Below are 15,098 nucleotides of genomic sequence, written 5' to 3' on the forward strand. Positions count from 1 at the left end.
CCACCCCACTTACCACACAATATACAAGATGTTTCTGAAAATAATGGACTTAAAACTTAATACAAGATGGAAAGAAGAGAAATAGAATATGTATAACAATAAAAAAATGGAGCAGAATGAGCAGATAAAAAGGACTGGGTACATTTGGGAGAAAAGCAGTATTTATACGAAGACAATGTTATGTTTACATGCAGTGGTATCAACCATTCTACAGATTAAGCAATTTAAAAGTCATCTCCTTATATAAGGGCTACTATCACGTAATGGAACCACTGATCTAGGTCCATCAAAATGGCTGAAAATACTATTTCTGTTGGTTTTCATTCCAGTGCTTTGGTTAGGTAGATAAAGCTAGTGTGTGAATGAAAAGCTACAGGAGCCTTAGGAAAATAAAAATAGATTTGAGAGTATTATGATATAACAGTATATCCAAGGTGTGACTATGGCCTTTTCAGACCAATTTGTTCACAAAAATAACAGAAATGGGACAATCAAATGAACATTGTTCTTCAAAGTGGTCACCCACTGATTTTAACAATGATGCTACTACACAAACATTTCTGGAATTACCCAGTGGGATTAGATAAAGATGACCTTATATGAGAGACAGAAAAAAAGACACAGATGTAAAGAACAGACTTTTGGACTCTGTGGGAGAAGGCAAGGGTGGGATGATTTGAGAGAATAGCGTTGAAACATGTATATTACCTTATGTGAAATAGATCGCCAGGTTCGATGCATGAGGCAGGGTGCTCAGGGCCAGTGCACTGGGACAACCCTGAGGGATGGGATGGTGAGGGAGGTGGGAGGGGGTTCAGAATGGGGAACACATGTACACCCATGGCTGATTCATGTCAATGTATGCCAAAAACCACTAAAATATTTTAAAGTAAGTAGCCTCCAATTAAAATAAATTATTTAAAAATTCAAAAAAGAATAAGTAAAAAAAAAGAAGAAGAAGAAGAATCTGGGAGACACTGTCTTGAGCATCCTCGCTGATGGCAAATCTTGGTCCTCTGAGGGGAAGATTTGGGTTTTTGAAACAACAGAAAGTCATTCAGAGTCAGATCTAATGAACAGGGTGAGCAATCAAACTGCTAACAGTATTTGGGTCAAAAAATGAAGTGTGACTCTAACGTAATGAAACCGATCATCTGATGTAGCTCAGAATGTGATCTTGAACACAATTTCAAAGCAGGAATTTACAGATAACATCATATTATCAGATTCCTATTCTCTCTGGTAGCAACTATCCATCTAAGAGTGTTAGTTGTGTTGACAGAAAGACAACACTTGGCTGGCATGATCTAGCTGATTAAGGCCTGTTTGATTTAAACAAAGAGACAAAAGTCTATTCCATATTCAGAGACCTCACCCTAATACAACTTCATAAGTATGTGTTGCAGATCAGAAAATAGGACAAGAATAGCTCAGGGAAGGGAGGACTGAAGGGATAATAGGGAGGAAGAAGAGAAAGAAAGATAATTTGTTCATTTTAAAGATAATTTGTTCATTATAGCAGTTTTCTAGAACTTGTACTGGGCCTTCTCCTAGGAATCATGCTAATTTTGCACTGAAAGTGTTAGTCATTCAGTTGTGTCTGATGCTTTGTGACTCCATGGACTGTAGCCTGCCAGGCTCCTCTGTCCATGGGATTTTACGGGAAAGAATACTGCAGTGAGTTGACACTTCCTTCTCCAGGGGATCTTCCCAACCCAGGGATTGAACCCAGGTCTCTCTCACTGCAGGCAGATTCTTTACAGTCTGAGCCACCAATAAAGCTCGATTTTGCACTAGGTACTTTAAATACCTTTTAACATTCAATATCATCCTTGTTCCACAGAATATATAATTTAACATACTGCTGAAGAATTACAATAAATCTAAGGGATACAGATCATTATTTGCATGTGTACTAGAGGTGAGGCACAGAGTGACTGGATAACGTGTTCAAGGTCTCACAGCAAATAAATGGCAGAACCAGGAAAGAAATCCCTGTGTGGTTAACTACAAACCAATGTTCCCTGCAAGATACTGTGATGTACATGTCCTCTTACTGTGAGCATTTGTAGTGTCAGTTACTTATCCAACAAATATTTATTTGTCACCTACTATATCCTGGCTCACTTGTAGATGCTAGAGATACAGCAAGAAACAGGACAAAACCCTATACCTTGTGAAGGTTACATTCTAGTAGGAGAAGAGAAGCAATAATGAGATAAATAGGCGAAGGAAATAATGTGTTAACTAGTCATAAGTAGTATGTTGAAACATAAAGGAAGGGTGGAGACAGAAAGAGAGAAACAGCTGGGTTGAGGGTATAGGCACGTGATCAGAATGCATCATATTCTGGATTTTTTATTGTATATCGTTGACTTACAATGTCATGTTAGTTTCAGGTGTACAGCACAGTGATTCAGTTTTATACATATACATATTTATATACATTCTCTTTTCAGATTCTTTTCCCTTATATATTATTCCAAAATATTGAGTATACTCGCTGTGCTATACAGTAGGTCCTTGTTGGTTACTTGTTTTATATATAATAGTATGTATCTATTAACCCCAAATGCCTAATTTATCCCTCCCCACCCTTTCCTTTTTGGTAACCATTAGTTTGTTTTCTGTCTGTGGGTCTATTTCTGTTTTGTAAGTTCATTTCTATATTTTTTCTCAGATTTTACATATAAGCAATATCATATGATATTTGTCTTTCTCTTTCTGACTTCACTTTAGTGTGATAGTCTACAGGTCAATGCATGTTGCTGCAAATAGCCTTATTTCACTCTTTTCTATCACTAAGTAATTTTCCATTGGATATATTTTGAAAGAAGAAACAATAAGATTTGCTGGTGAATTGGATTTGAGATGAAAGGATGTAAGGAATTAGACGAGGCCAATATTTTTTTTTCTTTAGTTTTTGTAAAAATTGTGTAATTTTGTATGTATCACAGAACAAGTATGCTATAACATATTCTATAAAAAAAAAAAAAAAAAAAAAACCTGTGGTCAAATAAATGTGGGAAATTCCTGATTCTGTAGTATATCCTCTTCTCTTGAATGTTAAGAATGCAATTAGCATATTAAAGGTTCCTGGAATACTGATGTAAAAATGAACAAATGTATGGGTGAATGAGGGAATAAACAAATACAATGTTCTCAATTATTATGGACACAGAACCCAATTTTTCTGGCAGTTAGGTTCTGGAGGCACTTATTAGTATATCTTGAAACTACTGTCGTTAAAAAAGCATGTAGGAATATATAACAATGCAAAAGATTATTCATGATCTTGAACTGAATTATTTCAAGATACCACTCTGAGGGCAGGAGTTCCACTCAAGTGGCAAAATACACAGTCTAAGGTTTCCACAGGAATACTAGCATCTGTTAATACTGTGTGGTTCACTTCAGTTCAGTCGCTCAGTCATGTCTGACTCTGCGACCTCATGGACTGCAGCACACCAGGCCTCCCTGTGTATCACCAACTCCCGGAGCTTAGTCAAACTCATGTCCATTGAGTTAGTGATGCCATCCAATCATCTCATCCTCTGTCATCCCCTTCTCCTCGCATCTTAAATCTCACCCAGCATCAGTGTCTTTTCAAATGAGTCAGTTCTTCACATCAGGTGGCCAAAGTATTGGAGTTTCACCTTCAGCATCAGTCCTTCCAGTGAACACCCAGGAATGGTCTCCGTTAGGATGGACTGGTTGGATCTCCTTGCAGTCCAAGGGACTCTCAAGAGTCTTCTCCAACACCACAGTTCAAAAGCATCAATTCTTTGGCACTCAGATTTCTTTACAGTCCAACTCTCACATCCATACATGACTACTGGATAAACCATACTTTGACTAGACGGACCTTTGTTGGAAAAGTAATGTCTCTGCTAAAACTGAACTGTAGCTGTGATTTGTGGGAGACAGTCCTCAACTGGTAACAAACTGTGAGTTGTTAAAGAACTATAACACCTTTTCCATAGGAAAAGATCAGGAGTTACAAGGTGTTAACAGTCAAACATCTTGTAACACCTGGAATGGGTGAATTTAACTCAAATGACCATTATATCTACTACTGTGGGCAAGGATTGCTTAGAAGAAATGGAGTAGACATCACAGCCAACAAATGTAGTACTTGGATGCAATCTCATAAATAACAGAATGATCTCTGTTCATTTCCAAGGCAAACCATTCAATATCACAGTAATCCAAGTCTATGCCCCAACCAGTAATGCTGAAGAAGCAGAAGTTGAATGGTTCTATGAAGACCCACAAGACCTTCTAGAATTAACACCCAAAAAGATGTCCTTTTCATTATATGGGATTGGAATGCAAAAGTAGGAAGTCAAGAAATACCTGGAATAACAGGCAAATTTGGCCTTGGAGTAAGAATGAAGCAGGACAAAGGCTAATAGTTTTGCCAAGAGAAAGCACTGGTCATAACAAACACCCTCTTCCAACAACACAAGAGAAATCTCTACACATGTATATCACCAGATGGCCAATACCGAAATTAGATTGATTATATTCTTTGCAGTCAAAGATGGAGAAGCTCTATACAGACAGGAAAAATGACTGGGAGCTGACTGTGGCTTAGATCATTAACCTTTTATTGCCAAATTCAGACTTAAATTGGAGAAAGTACGGAAAACCACTAGAACGTTCAGGCATGACCTATATCAAATCCCTTACAACTATACAGTGGAAGTGACAAAGAGATTCAATAGAATAGATCTGATATAGAGAGATTGCCATAAGAAGTATGGAAGGAAGTTTGTGACATTGTACAGAAGGCAGAGATCCCCAAGGAAAAGAAATGCAAAAAGGCAAAATGGTTCTCTGAGGAGGCCTTACAAACAGCTATAAAAAGAAGAGAAGTGAAAGGCAAAGGAGAAAAGGAATGACATACTCATTGAATGAAGAGTTCCAAAGAAGAGCAAGGAGAGATAAAACACATGTATACTTGTGGTGGATTCATGTTGATGTATGGCAAAACCAATACAATATAATATTGCACAGCAATTAGCCTCTATTAAAATAAATTAATTTAAAAAAAGAAATAGAGGAAAACAATAGAATGGGAAAGACTAGAGATCTCTTCAAGAAAATTAGAGATACCAAGGGAACATTTCATGCAAAGATGGGCTCAATAAAGAACAGAAATGGTATGGACCTAACAGAAGCAGAAGATATTAAGAAGAGGTGGCAAGAATACACAGAACTGTACAAAAAAAAAAAAAAAAGATCTTCATTACCCAGATAATCACTATGGTATGATCACTCATCTAGAGCCAGACATCCTGGAATGTGAAGTCAAGTGGGCCTTAGCATCACTACGAACAAAGCTAGTGGAGGTGACAGAACTCCAGTTGAGCTATTTCAAATCCTAAAAGATGATGCTGCGAAAGTTCTTCACTCAATATGCCAGCAAATTTGAAAAACTCAGCAGTGGCCACAGGACTGGAAAAGGTCAGTTTTCATTCCAATCCGAAAGAAAGTCAATGCCAAAGAATCTTCAGACTACCACACGATTGCACGAATCTCACACACTAGCAAAGTAATCTTCAAAATTCTCCAAGCCAGGCTTCAACAGAACATGAAGCACGAACTTCCAGATGTTCAATCTGATTTAGAAAAGGCAGAGCAACCAGTGATCAAATTGCCAAATATGTCAGATCATTGGAAAAGTAAGAGAATATCATAAAAAACATCTACTTCTGCTTTATTGATTATGCCAAAGCCTTTGACTGTGTGGATCACAACAAACTGTGGAAAATTCTTTAAGAGATGGGAATACCAGACTACCTTATTTGTCTCCTGAGAAATCTGCATGCAGATCAGCAAGCAACAGTTAGAACTGGACATGGAACAACAGACTGGTTCCAAATAGGGAAAGGAGTACATCAAGGCTGTATGCTGTCACCCAGGTTACTTAACTTGTATGCAGAACACATCATGCAAAATACAAGGCTAGATGAAGCACAAGCTAGATTCAAGATTGCCAGAAGAAATATCGATGGCACCACCCTTCTGCCAGAAAGTGAAGAAGAACTAAAAAACCTCTTGATGAAAGTGAAAGAGGAGAGTGGAAAAGTTGGCTTAAAGCTCAACTTTCAAGAAAACTAAGATCATAGCATCTGGTCCCATCACTTCATGGCAAATAGATGGGGAAACAGTGGAAACAGTGACAGACTTTATTCTTTGGGCTCCAAAATCACTGAAGATGGTGCCTGCAGCCATGAAATTAAAAGAAGCTTGCTCCTTGGAAGAAAAGTTATGACCAACCTAAAAAACATATTTAAAAGCAGAGACATTAATTATTTAGCCAACAAATGTCCATCTAGTCAAAGCTATGGTTTTTCCAGTAGTCATGTATGGATGTGAGAGTTGGACTATAAAGAAATCTGAGTGCCAAAGAATTGATGCTTTTGAACTGTGGTGTTGGAGAAGACTCTTGAGCATCCCTTGGACTTGAAGGACATACAAACAATCTATCCTAAAGAAAATAAGTCCTGAATGTTCATTGGAAGGACTGATGCTGAAGCTGAAACTCCAATACTTTGGCTACCTGATGCGAAGAACTGACTCATTTGAAAAGAGCCTGATGCTGGGAAAGGTTGAAGGCAGCAGGAGTAGGGGACGACAGAGGATGAGATGATTGGATGGCATCACTAACTCAATGGAAATGAGTTTGAGTAAACTCTGGGAGTTGGTGATGGACAGGGAGGCTTGGCATGCTGCAGTCCATGCTGTTGGAAAGAGTCGGACACAACGGAGGGACTGAACTAAACTGAACTGAACTGAACAAGCAAACAGAGTATGAGCAACATACCAAGTATATCTTTTTTAAATTACTTTGTTTTTTGGATCAGAAATTTCCACCACAAATATTTTAAATGGATTCTTTACTCAGCTGTCAACATGAAGGAATTTCCAAGTGTCTGTCTTCCTTCTGGTTCCTCAGGATAATTTTACTATCATGGAAACTCAGAGATGAAGAAGACTTTCAAATTTCTACTCAGCGTAAGAGTCCCTTTTTCAATGTCAAAAAAAAGAAAAAAAAAAAAAAAACACGGTCATCTAAACCTTTCTTGAACATCCCAGTAACAAGGAGCTGCCTGTTCTATGAAGCAATCCATTCCATTTGGGGGCTGTTCTGCTTGTCAGCAGCATTTTCTTCATACTAAAAGTAGATTGCCCTCCCTACCTTAACTCTTACAATGGGCCTTAGTGCAGTTCTCTGGAACTAAATAGAACAACGTTCCACCTTAATCACTTTATTTGGAAACTGCTATCATCTCCCATTGGTTCTTACTATGAAAGCTTGAGGAGCTAATTCAAACTCTCCATTATCTCTTCAAGATCATACCCAGATTCTAGGACATAACATGACCTCTGAAAGGTGACAAGCATCTATTTTCTTGAAAAAAGTTCCCACAACAAAGTAGTTCATGAAGGGAATGTTCCCTTTTCAGAAATATTCCAAGTAATAAATCAAAAAGGATTGATATGCAAACTACTATTTATACAATGGATAAACACCAAGGTCCTACTTTATAGCACAGGGTACTATGGTCAATATCCTGGAATAAACCATGATGGAAAAGAATATGAAAAAGAATATATATGTATAACTGATATATATATATATATATATATATATATATATATATATATGTATATAGATACACACACACACACACACACATATATATATATATTTGCTGTACACCAGAAATTAACACACTGCAAATCAACCACACTTCAATAAAATGTTTTTTAAAAATACATATGTATATACAAAAGGGCTTCCCAGGTGCCCCAGTGGTAAAGAACCCACCTGCCAATGCAGGAGATGCGGGACACGCACTCAATCCTGGGGTCAGGAAGATCCCCAGGAGTAGGAAATACAATGTACTCCAGTATTCTTACCTGGAGAATTCCATGGACAGAGGAGCCTGGCAGGCTACAGTCCATAGGGTTGCAAACAGACACAACACACAAAAAGAATAAGGAATCAAAGAACTAAAAGACAACCATTTTTGAAAGCCCTATGGCAAAAAAAAAAAAAAAAAAAACTTGTTAATGTTTATCCATGCCTGCTAATATTTAAGAAGGAGAGATAACCAGAAATGAAACATCTCCTGAATGAACAAATTAACATTGCCTAGACTTAAATTGAAGAAAGTAGGGAAAACCACTAGATCATTCAGGTATGACCTAAATCAAATCCCTTATGATTATACAGTGGAAGTGAGAAATAGATTTAAGGGACTAGATCTGATAGATAGAGTGCCTGATGAACTATGGACTGAGGTTCGTGACATTGTACAGGAGACAGGGATCAAGACCATCTCCATGGAAGAGAAATGCAAAAAAGCAAAATGGCTGTTTGGGGAGGCCTTACAAATAGCTGTGAAAAGAAGAGAAGCGAAAAGCAAAGGAGAAAAGGAAAGATATAAACATCTGAATGCAGAGTTCCAAAGAATAGCAAGAAGAAATAAGAAAGCCTTCCTCAGCAATCAGTGCAAAGAAATAGAGGAAAACAACAGAATGGGAAAGACTAGAGATCCCTTCAAGAAAATTAGAGATACAAAGGGAACATTTCATGCAAAGATGGGCTCGATAAAGGACAGAAATGGTATGGACCTAACAGAATACGAAGATATTAAGAAGAGGTGGCAAAAATACACAGAAGAACTGTACAAAAAAGGTCTTCACAACCCAGATAATCACGATGGTATAATCACGATGGTATGATCACTGACCTAGAGCCAGACATCCTGGAATGTGAAGTCAAGTGGGCCTTAGAAAGCATCACTACGAATAAAGCTAGTGGAGATGATGGAATTCCAGTTGAGCTATTTCAAATCCTGAAAGATGATGCTGTGAAAGCACTGCACTCAATATGCCAGCAAATTTGGAAAACTCAGCAGTGGCCACAGGACTGGAAACGGTCAGTTTTTATTCCAATCCCAAAGAAAGGCAATGCCAAAGAATGCTCAAACTACCACACAATTGCACTCATCTCACACGCTAGTAAAGTAATGCTCAAAATTCTCCAAGCCAGGCTTCAGCAATACATGAGCTGTGAACTTCCAGATGTTCAAGCTGGTTCTAGAAAAGGCAGAGGAACCAGAGACCAAATTGCCAACATCTGCCAGATCATCGAAAAAGCAAGAGAGTTCCAGAAAATCATCTATTTCTGCTTTATTGACTATGCCAAAGCCTTTGACTGTGTGGATCACAATAAACTGTGGAAAATTCTGAAAGAGATGGGAATCCCAGACCACCTGACCTGCCTCTTGAGAAATCTATATGCCGGTCAGGATGCAACAGTTAGAACTGGACATGAAACACCAGACTGATTCCAAATAGGAAAAAGAGTATGTCAAGGCTGTATATTGTCACCCTGCTTATTTAACTTATATGCAGAGTACATCATGAGAAATGCTGGGCTGGAAGAAGCACAAGCTGGAATCAAGATTGCCAGGAGATATATCAATAACCTCAGATATGCAGATGACACCACCCTGATGGCAGAAAGTGAAGAGGAACTAAAAAGCCTCTTGATGAAGGTGAAAGAGGAGAGTGAAAAAGTTGGCATAAAACTCAGCATTCAGAAAACGAAGATCATGGCATTGGGTCCCATCACTTCATGGGAAATAGATGGGGAAACAATGGAAACAGTGTCAGACTTTATGTTTCTGGGCTCCAAAATCACTGCAGATGGTGACTGCAGCCATGAAACTAAAAGACACGTACTCCTTGGAAGGAAAGCTATGACCAACCTAGATAGCATATTCAAAAGCAGAGACATTACTTTGCCAACAGAGGTCCGTCTAGTCAAGGCTATGGTTTTCCAGTGGTCACGTATGGATGTGAGAGTTGGACTGTGAAGAAAGCTCAGCGCCAAAGAATTGATGCTTTTGAACTGTGGTGTTGGAGAAGACTCTTGAGAGTCCCTTGGACTGCAAGGAGATCCAACCAGTCCATTCTGAAGGAGATCAGCCCTGGGATTTCTTTGGAAGGAATGATGCTAAAGCTGAAACTCCAGTACTTTGGCCACCTCATGCGAAGAGTTGACTCATTGGAAAAGACTCTGATGCTGGGAGGGATTGGGGGCAGGAGAGGAAGGGGACGACAGAGGATGAGATGGCTGGATGGCATCACTGACTCGATGGACGTGAGTCTGAGTGAACTATGGGAGTTGGTGATGGACAGGGAGGCCTGGCGTGCTGCAATTCATGGGGTTGCAAAGAGTCAGACACGACTGAGCAACTGAACTGAACCTAACTGATGAAGCATTCTGTCAAAAACATTAAATCTAATCTGACCAGTCCTCAAGATCCAACTACTAGTTTATAGAAAATTGAGAGGTCAAAGGAAAAAAACTTCACCACAAGAATTCAATCCACAAAATTCAAACTCTGGGAAAACCTACTCAGCAAATGATCAATAATTAACATGGATCAAAAAGAGAAAGACAAACGGATTTACAATATCTATCAACCAATTACAATGTATGGATTTTTTTGTAATATGTATATATTTGGCTGTGTCAGGTCTTAGTTGAAGCACATGGGACCTTTGATTTTCATTGTGGCAGGTGGGATCTTTAGTTGCAGCGTACAAATTCTTAGTTGCAGCATGTGTGATCTAGTTCCCTGACCAAGGATTAAACCCAGGCCCCCCGCACTGGGAGCACAGTCTTAGCCTGTGGACCACCAGGGAAGTCCCACAACATATGGATTTATTGACAATTTGATTCAAAGAAACTATAAAACAATATTTGTGAAACAATGAGAGAAATTTGTACACTAACTGGATATCTGATGATATTAAGAAATTATTGTTCATTTTTTAGGTGTGTTAATGATATTGTAGTTATGGGTTTTTAAAGCTATCTTTTAAAGATATACAGCAAAATATTTATAGATGAAATGACATGATATCTGAGATTCTAGGATTTCCTTCCAAATAATCCAGTTGGGAGAACAATAGATAAAACAAGGTTATCCATAAATTTAAAACTATTGCAGCTGGGTGATGAGTATATCCAAGTTCATTATACTAATCTCACTCTTTTTGTGTCTGTTTCAAATTCTCCATGATAAGCAGCTTAGGAGGGGAAAAAAAAGAAAAATTCCCTTGACTTCTCTACTACCAATCCCCATCCCATAAGTCTTATTTCCTCCAGCAGAATGATTTTAAATTATTTAAACCTTTTTTCCTATAACATAGATTCTAGACTCTTTGCCATTGTAGTTACCCTATTCTGAGGCAATCAAACTCCTCCTTGAACACAGTCTCCCAAATGTGGTCTGAACACTACTGAGAGACTATTACCTCCCTTAATCAAAATAATGTCATTATACTGAAAATCTAAACTGTGAGCTGGCTTGTCATTAATATCATATGTTCAACTCATACTGACCTTACAGTCAACTAAAACCACCAAGTTTTATTCACACGAGATGTAGTTTATTCAGTATATTCTGCTCCTCCATTTGTACAATTGATTTTCATCTTAACTGCTAAATTCCATCTTTTGTTGTAGCTCATCTGTCTGGCCTGTAGAAGTAATCCTGGTTGTATGAGTACCAAAAAACAGAAGTTACTATTTATTATTTTCTAGGTGATCATTTGGTCTTCCTGAGTTAGTAAAAAGTAATTCACTCCAGGTCACACAGCTAGTAACTGTGGCAGAATGCATCCAGGACTTCAATCTTCCCAACTTTCAAACCCATATTTTTATACTTTCTGCTCTCTGCCATACTAGTTATTCTCCCTAACGCCATCTGCATGGGCTTCCCTGGTGGCTCAAATGGTAAAGAATCTTCCTGCAATGCAAGGGACCTGGGTTAGATCCTGGGTTGGGATGATCCCCTGGAGAAGGGAATGGGTACCCACTCCAGTATTCTTGCCTGGGAAATCCCACAGACAGAGGAGCCTGGCAGGCTTCCATCCATGGGGTCGCAAAGAGTTGGACACAGCTGAGTGACTAACACTTTCACTTTTCACTTTCAATGTTATCTGCATACTTAACAAGAATGTATTCTTAAAAATCTTTGATCTTTGATAAACACTGTTTATCAGGACATGACCAAGAACAGAGCATGGGGTATCATTAGAGGAAACCACTTGGTACTAATTTAATAATCAATGTACTCAGTTTATGATTAGTCAAACAATTATAAATTTTATTTAACTTTATTCTCATCCACCTCACATATCCCTATCTATTCTAAATGAATAACATGCTACAGATTCTCAAAAGTTTGCAAAACAAGACAGCTTCCTATCTATCAAACCAGTAATGCAACAAAAAAATAGAGTGAGGTTATTTTAGCATGACTTATTCCTAGAAGAAACCATCTGGTTCCTGGTGATTACCATTTTCTTTTCATAGTGTGCATAAGACATTTATTCAACAATCTAGTCTAGAATCTTGCTGGGAAAACACACCCAGATTATAGTTCTGTATTGTCAGGAATCCATATTTTTCTCCCTGTTAAATCACCACAGATGCCCATCTCCTGCCCCTTAAAAAGTCTCAAAGATGACTGAAATGATTCTAAAATCACATCTTCAGATTATTTCAACACCATAAAATGGAATTTTTCTGGCTCTGCAAATTTTCCCCCAATAAGAGTTTGTAGCCTGGTTGATTTAAAACTACATGTGATCTTTATTCATAAGGCACAGTTATTGTAAATGTCGTCCATTATATGGGACTTAGAAACAGCCGAAAGGAGTCCGTGTGGACTTGAGTGCAGAGGAAGAACATCATAAGGAGGTGAGATTGAGAAGAATGCTGACAAACACGCAGATGTAAAATGAGAATTTATTAGTTTCATTTTGTGATTGCTGTCTGTCCCAGTCCTTTTAATTCTCACTCCAAATACAGATCTTTAAGTATTTTAATTGTCCTCAGCTGCAGCCATGAAATTAAAAGACGCTTACTCCTTGGAAGGAAAGTTATGACCAACCTAGATAGCATATTCAATATCAGAGACATTACTTTGCCAACAAAGGTTCGTCTAGTCAAGGCTATGGTTTTTCCTGTGGTCATGTATGGATGTGAGAGTTGGACTGTGAAGAAGGCTGAGAGCCAAAGAATTGATGCTTTTGAACTGTGGTGTTGGAGAAGACTCTTGAGAGTCCCTTGGACTGCAAGGAGATCCAACCAGTCCATTCTGAAGGAGATCAGCCCTGGGATTTCTTTGGAAGGAATGATGCTGAAGCTGAAACTCCAGTACTTTGGCCACCTCATGCAAAGAGTTGACTCATTGGAAAAGACTCTGATGCTGGGAGGGATTGGGGGCAAGAGGAGAAGGGGACAACAGAGGATGAGATGGCTGGATGGCATCACTGACTCGATGGACGTGAGTCTGAGTGAACTCTGGGAGTTGGTGATGGACAGGGAGGCCTGGTATGCTATGATTCATGAGGTCACAAAGAGTCGGACATGACTGAGCAACTGATCTGATCTGATCAGCTTCTTAGAATTTTTAAAATAACAATTTTCAGCTTAATTCTGGATTAGTCTATTTTTTCCCATGGGCAAACAGTACCCAGGGCCCCTTCTAGAGACACAATTCTGGAAGTCTGGCATCAGTAGAGAGTTTTACCAGGTCAACATGCAGCGATGAAGTATATCTTCTGGGACAAAACCAGGTTAGGAAGTAAGGGCTATGCCAAAGTGGAAAAGACAGAAGAGTAGGAAAAAAGCAAGAAATGATCCAAAATGAAGTGTGTTCAACCAGTGGCAGACATGACCTGGTAAGCATGTTTGAATGGCATAGGCCAGGGAGAGTTCTTGAGAGAACAGTCAATACAAAAGGAAGAAAGCCTATTATATAAGCAAGAGAAGGCCTTACTGCTGCTGCTGCTGCTGCTGCTGCTGCTGCTGCTGCTAAGTCCCTTCAGTCGTGTCTGACTCTGTGCAACCCCATAGATGGCAGCCTATCAGGCTCCCCCGTCCCTGGGATTCTCCAGGCAAGAACACTGGAGTGGGTTGCCATTTCCTTCTCCAATGCATGAAAGTGAAAAGTGAAAGTGAAGTCGCGCAGTCATGTCCGACTCTTCGCGACCCCATGGACTGCAGCCCACTAGGCTCCTCTGTTAATGGGATTTTTCAGGCAAAAGTACTGGAGTGGGGTGCCATCGCCTTCTCCAAGAGAAGGCCTTACAGTCTTCTTAAAATTGCTTTGGACAGTGTTTACACTATTCTTCAGGATGGAAATGATGTTTGTACCATTTAATGTCTTAAAGTATTTACTTTTTAAAAACTGAAGTATAGTTGATTTACAATGCCACATTAGTTTCAGGTGTACAGCACACTGATTCTGTTAACATATATATTAACATGCTTGGTGTGTGCTAAGTTGCTTCAGTCATGTCTCATTCTTTGCAATCCCATGGACTGTAGCCCACCAGGCTCCTCTGTCCATGGGGATTCTCCAGGCAAGAATACTGGAGAGGATTGCCATGCCCTCCTCCAGGGGATCTTCCCAACCCGGAGACCAAACCCACGTCTCTTATGTCTCCTGCATTGACAGGCAGGTTCTTTACCACTTAGAGCCACCTGGGAAGCCCATATGCTAATATATACATAGGGCCGCAAAGAGTCAGACACAACTGAAGCGACTTAGCATGCATGCACACATTCTTTTTTAGCTTCTTTTCCCTTATACATTATTATAATATGTTGAGTATAGTTCATTGTTGGTTATCTATTTTATATACAGGAGTGTGTGTGTATCAACTAATCTCAAACTTTTAATTTATCTCTCTCCCTCTCTTTCTCCTTTGGTAACCATAAATTTGTTTTCTATGTCTGTGGGTCTGTTTCCGTTTTGTAAATAAGTTCATTTGTATTCTTTTTTTAGATTCCACAAATAAGCAATCTCATACTGATTGATATCTGTCTTTGTCTGACTTATTTCCCTTAGTATGATAGCATCTAGGTTCATCCATGTTGCTTCTTTGTCTGACTTATTTCCCTTAGTATGATAGCATCTAGGTTCATCCATGTTGCTGCAAATGGAAAGTAGTTACTCTTAACCAAAAGGAATGGTAATTTAGAAAATCTA

Source organism: Bos javanicus, chromosome X (assembly GCF_032452875.1).
Source record: "Bos javanicus breed banteng chromosome X, ARS-OSU_banteng_1.0, whole genome shotgun sequence".
NCBI lineage: Eukaryota > Metazoa > Chordata > Mammalia > Artiodactyla > Bovidae > Bos > Bos javanicus.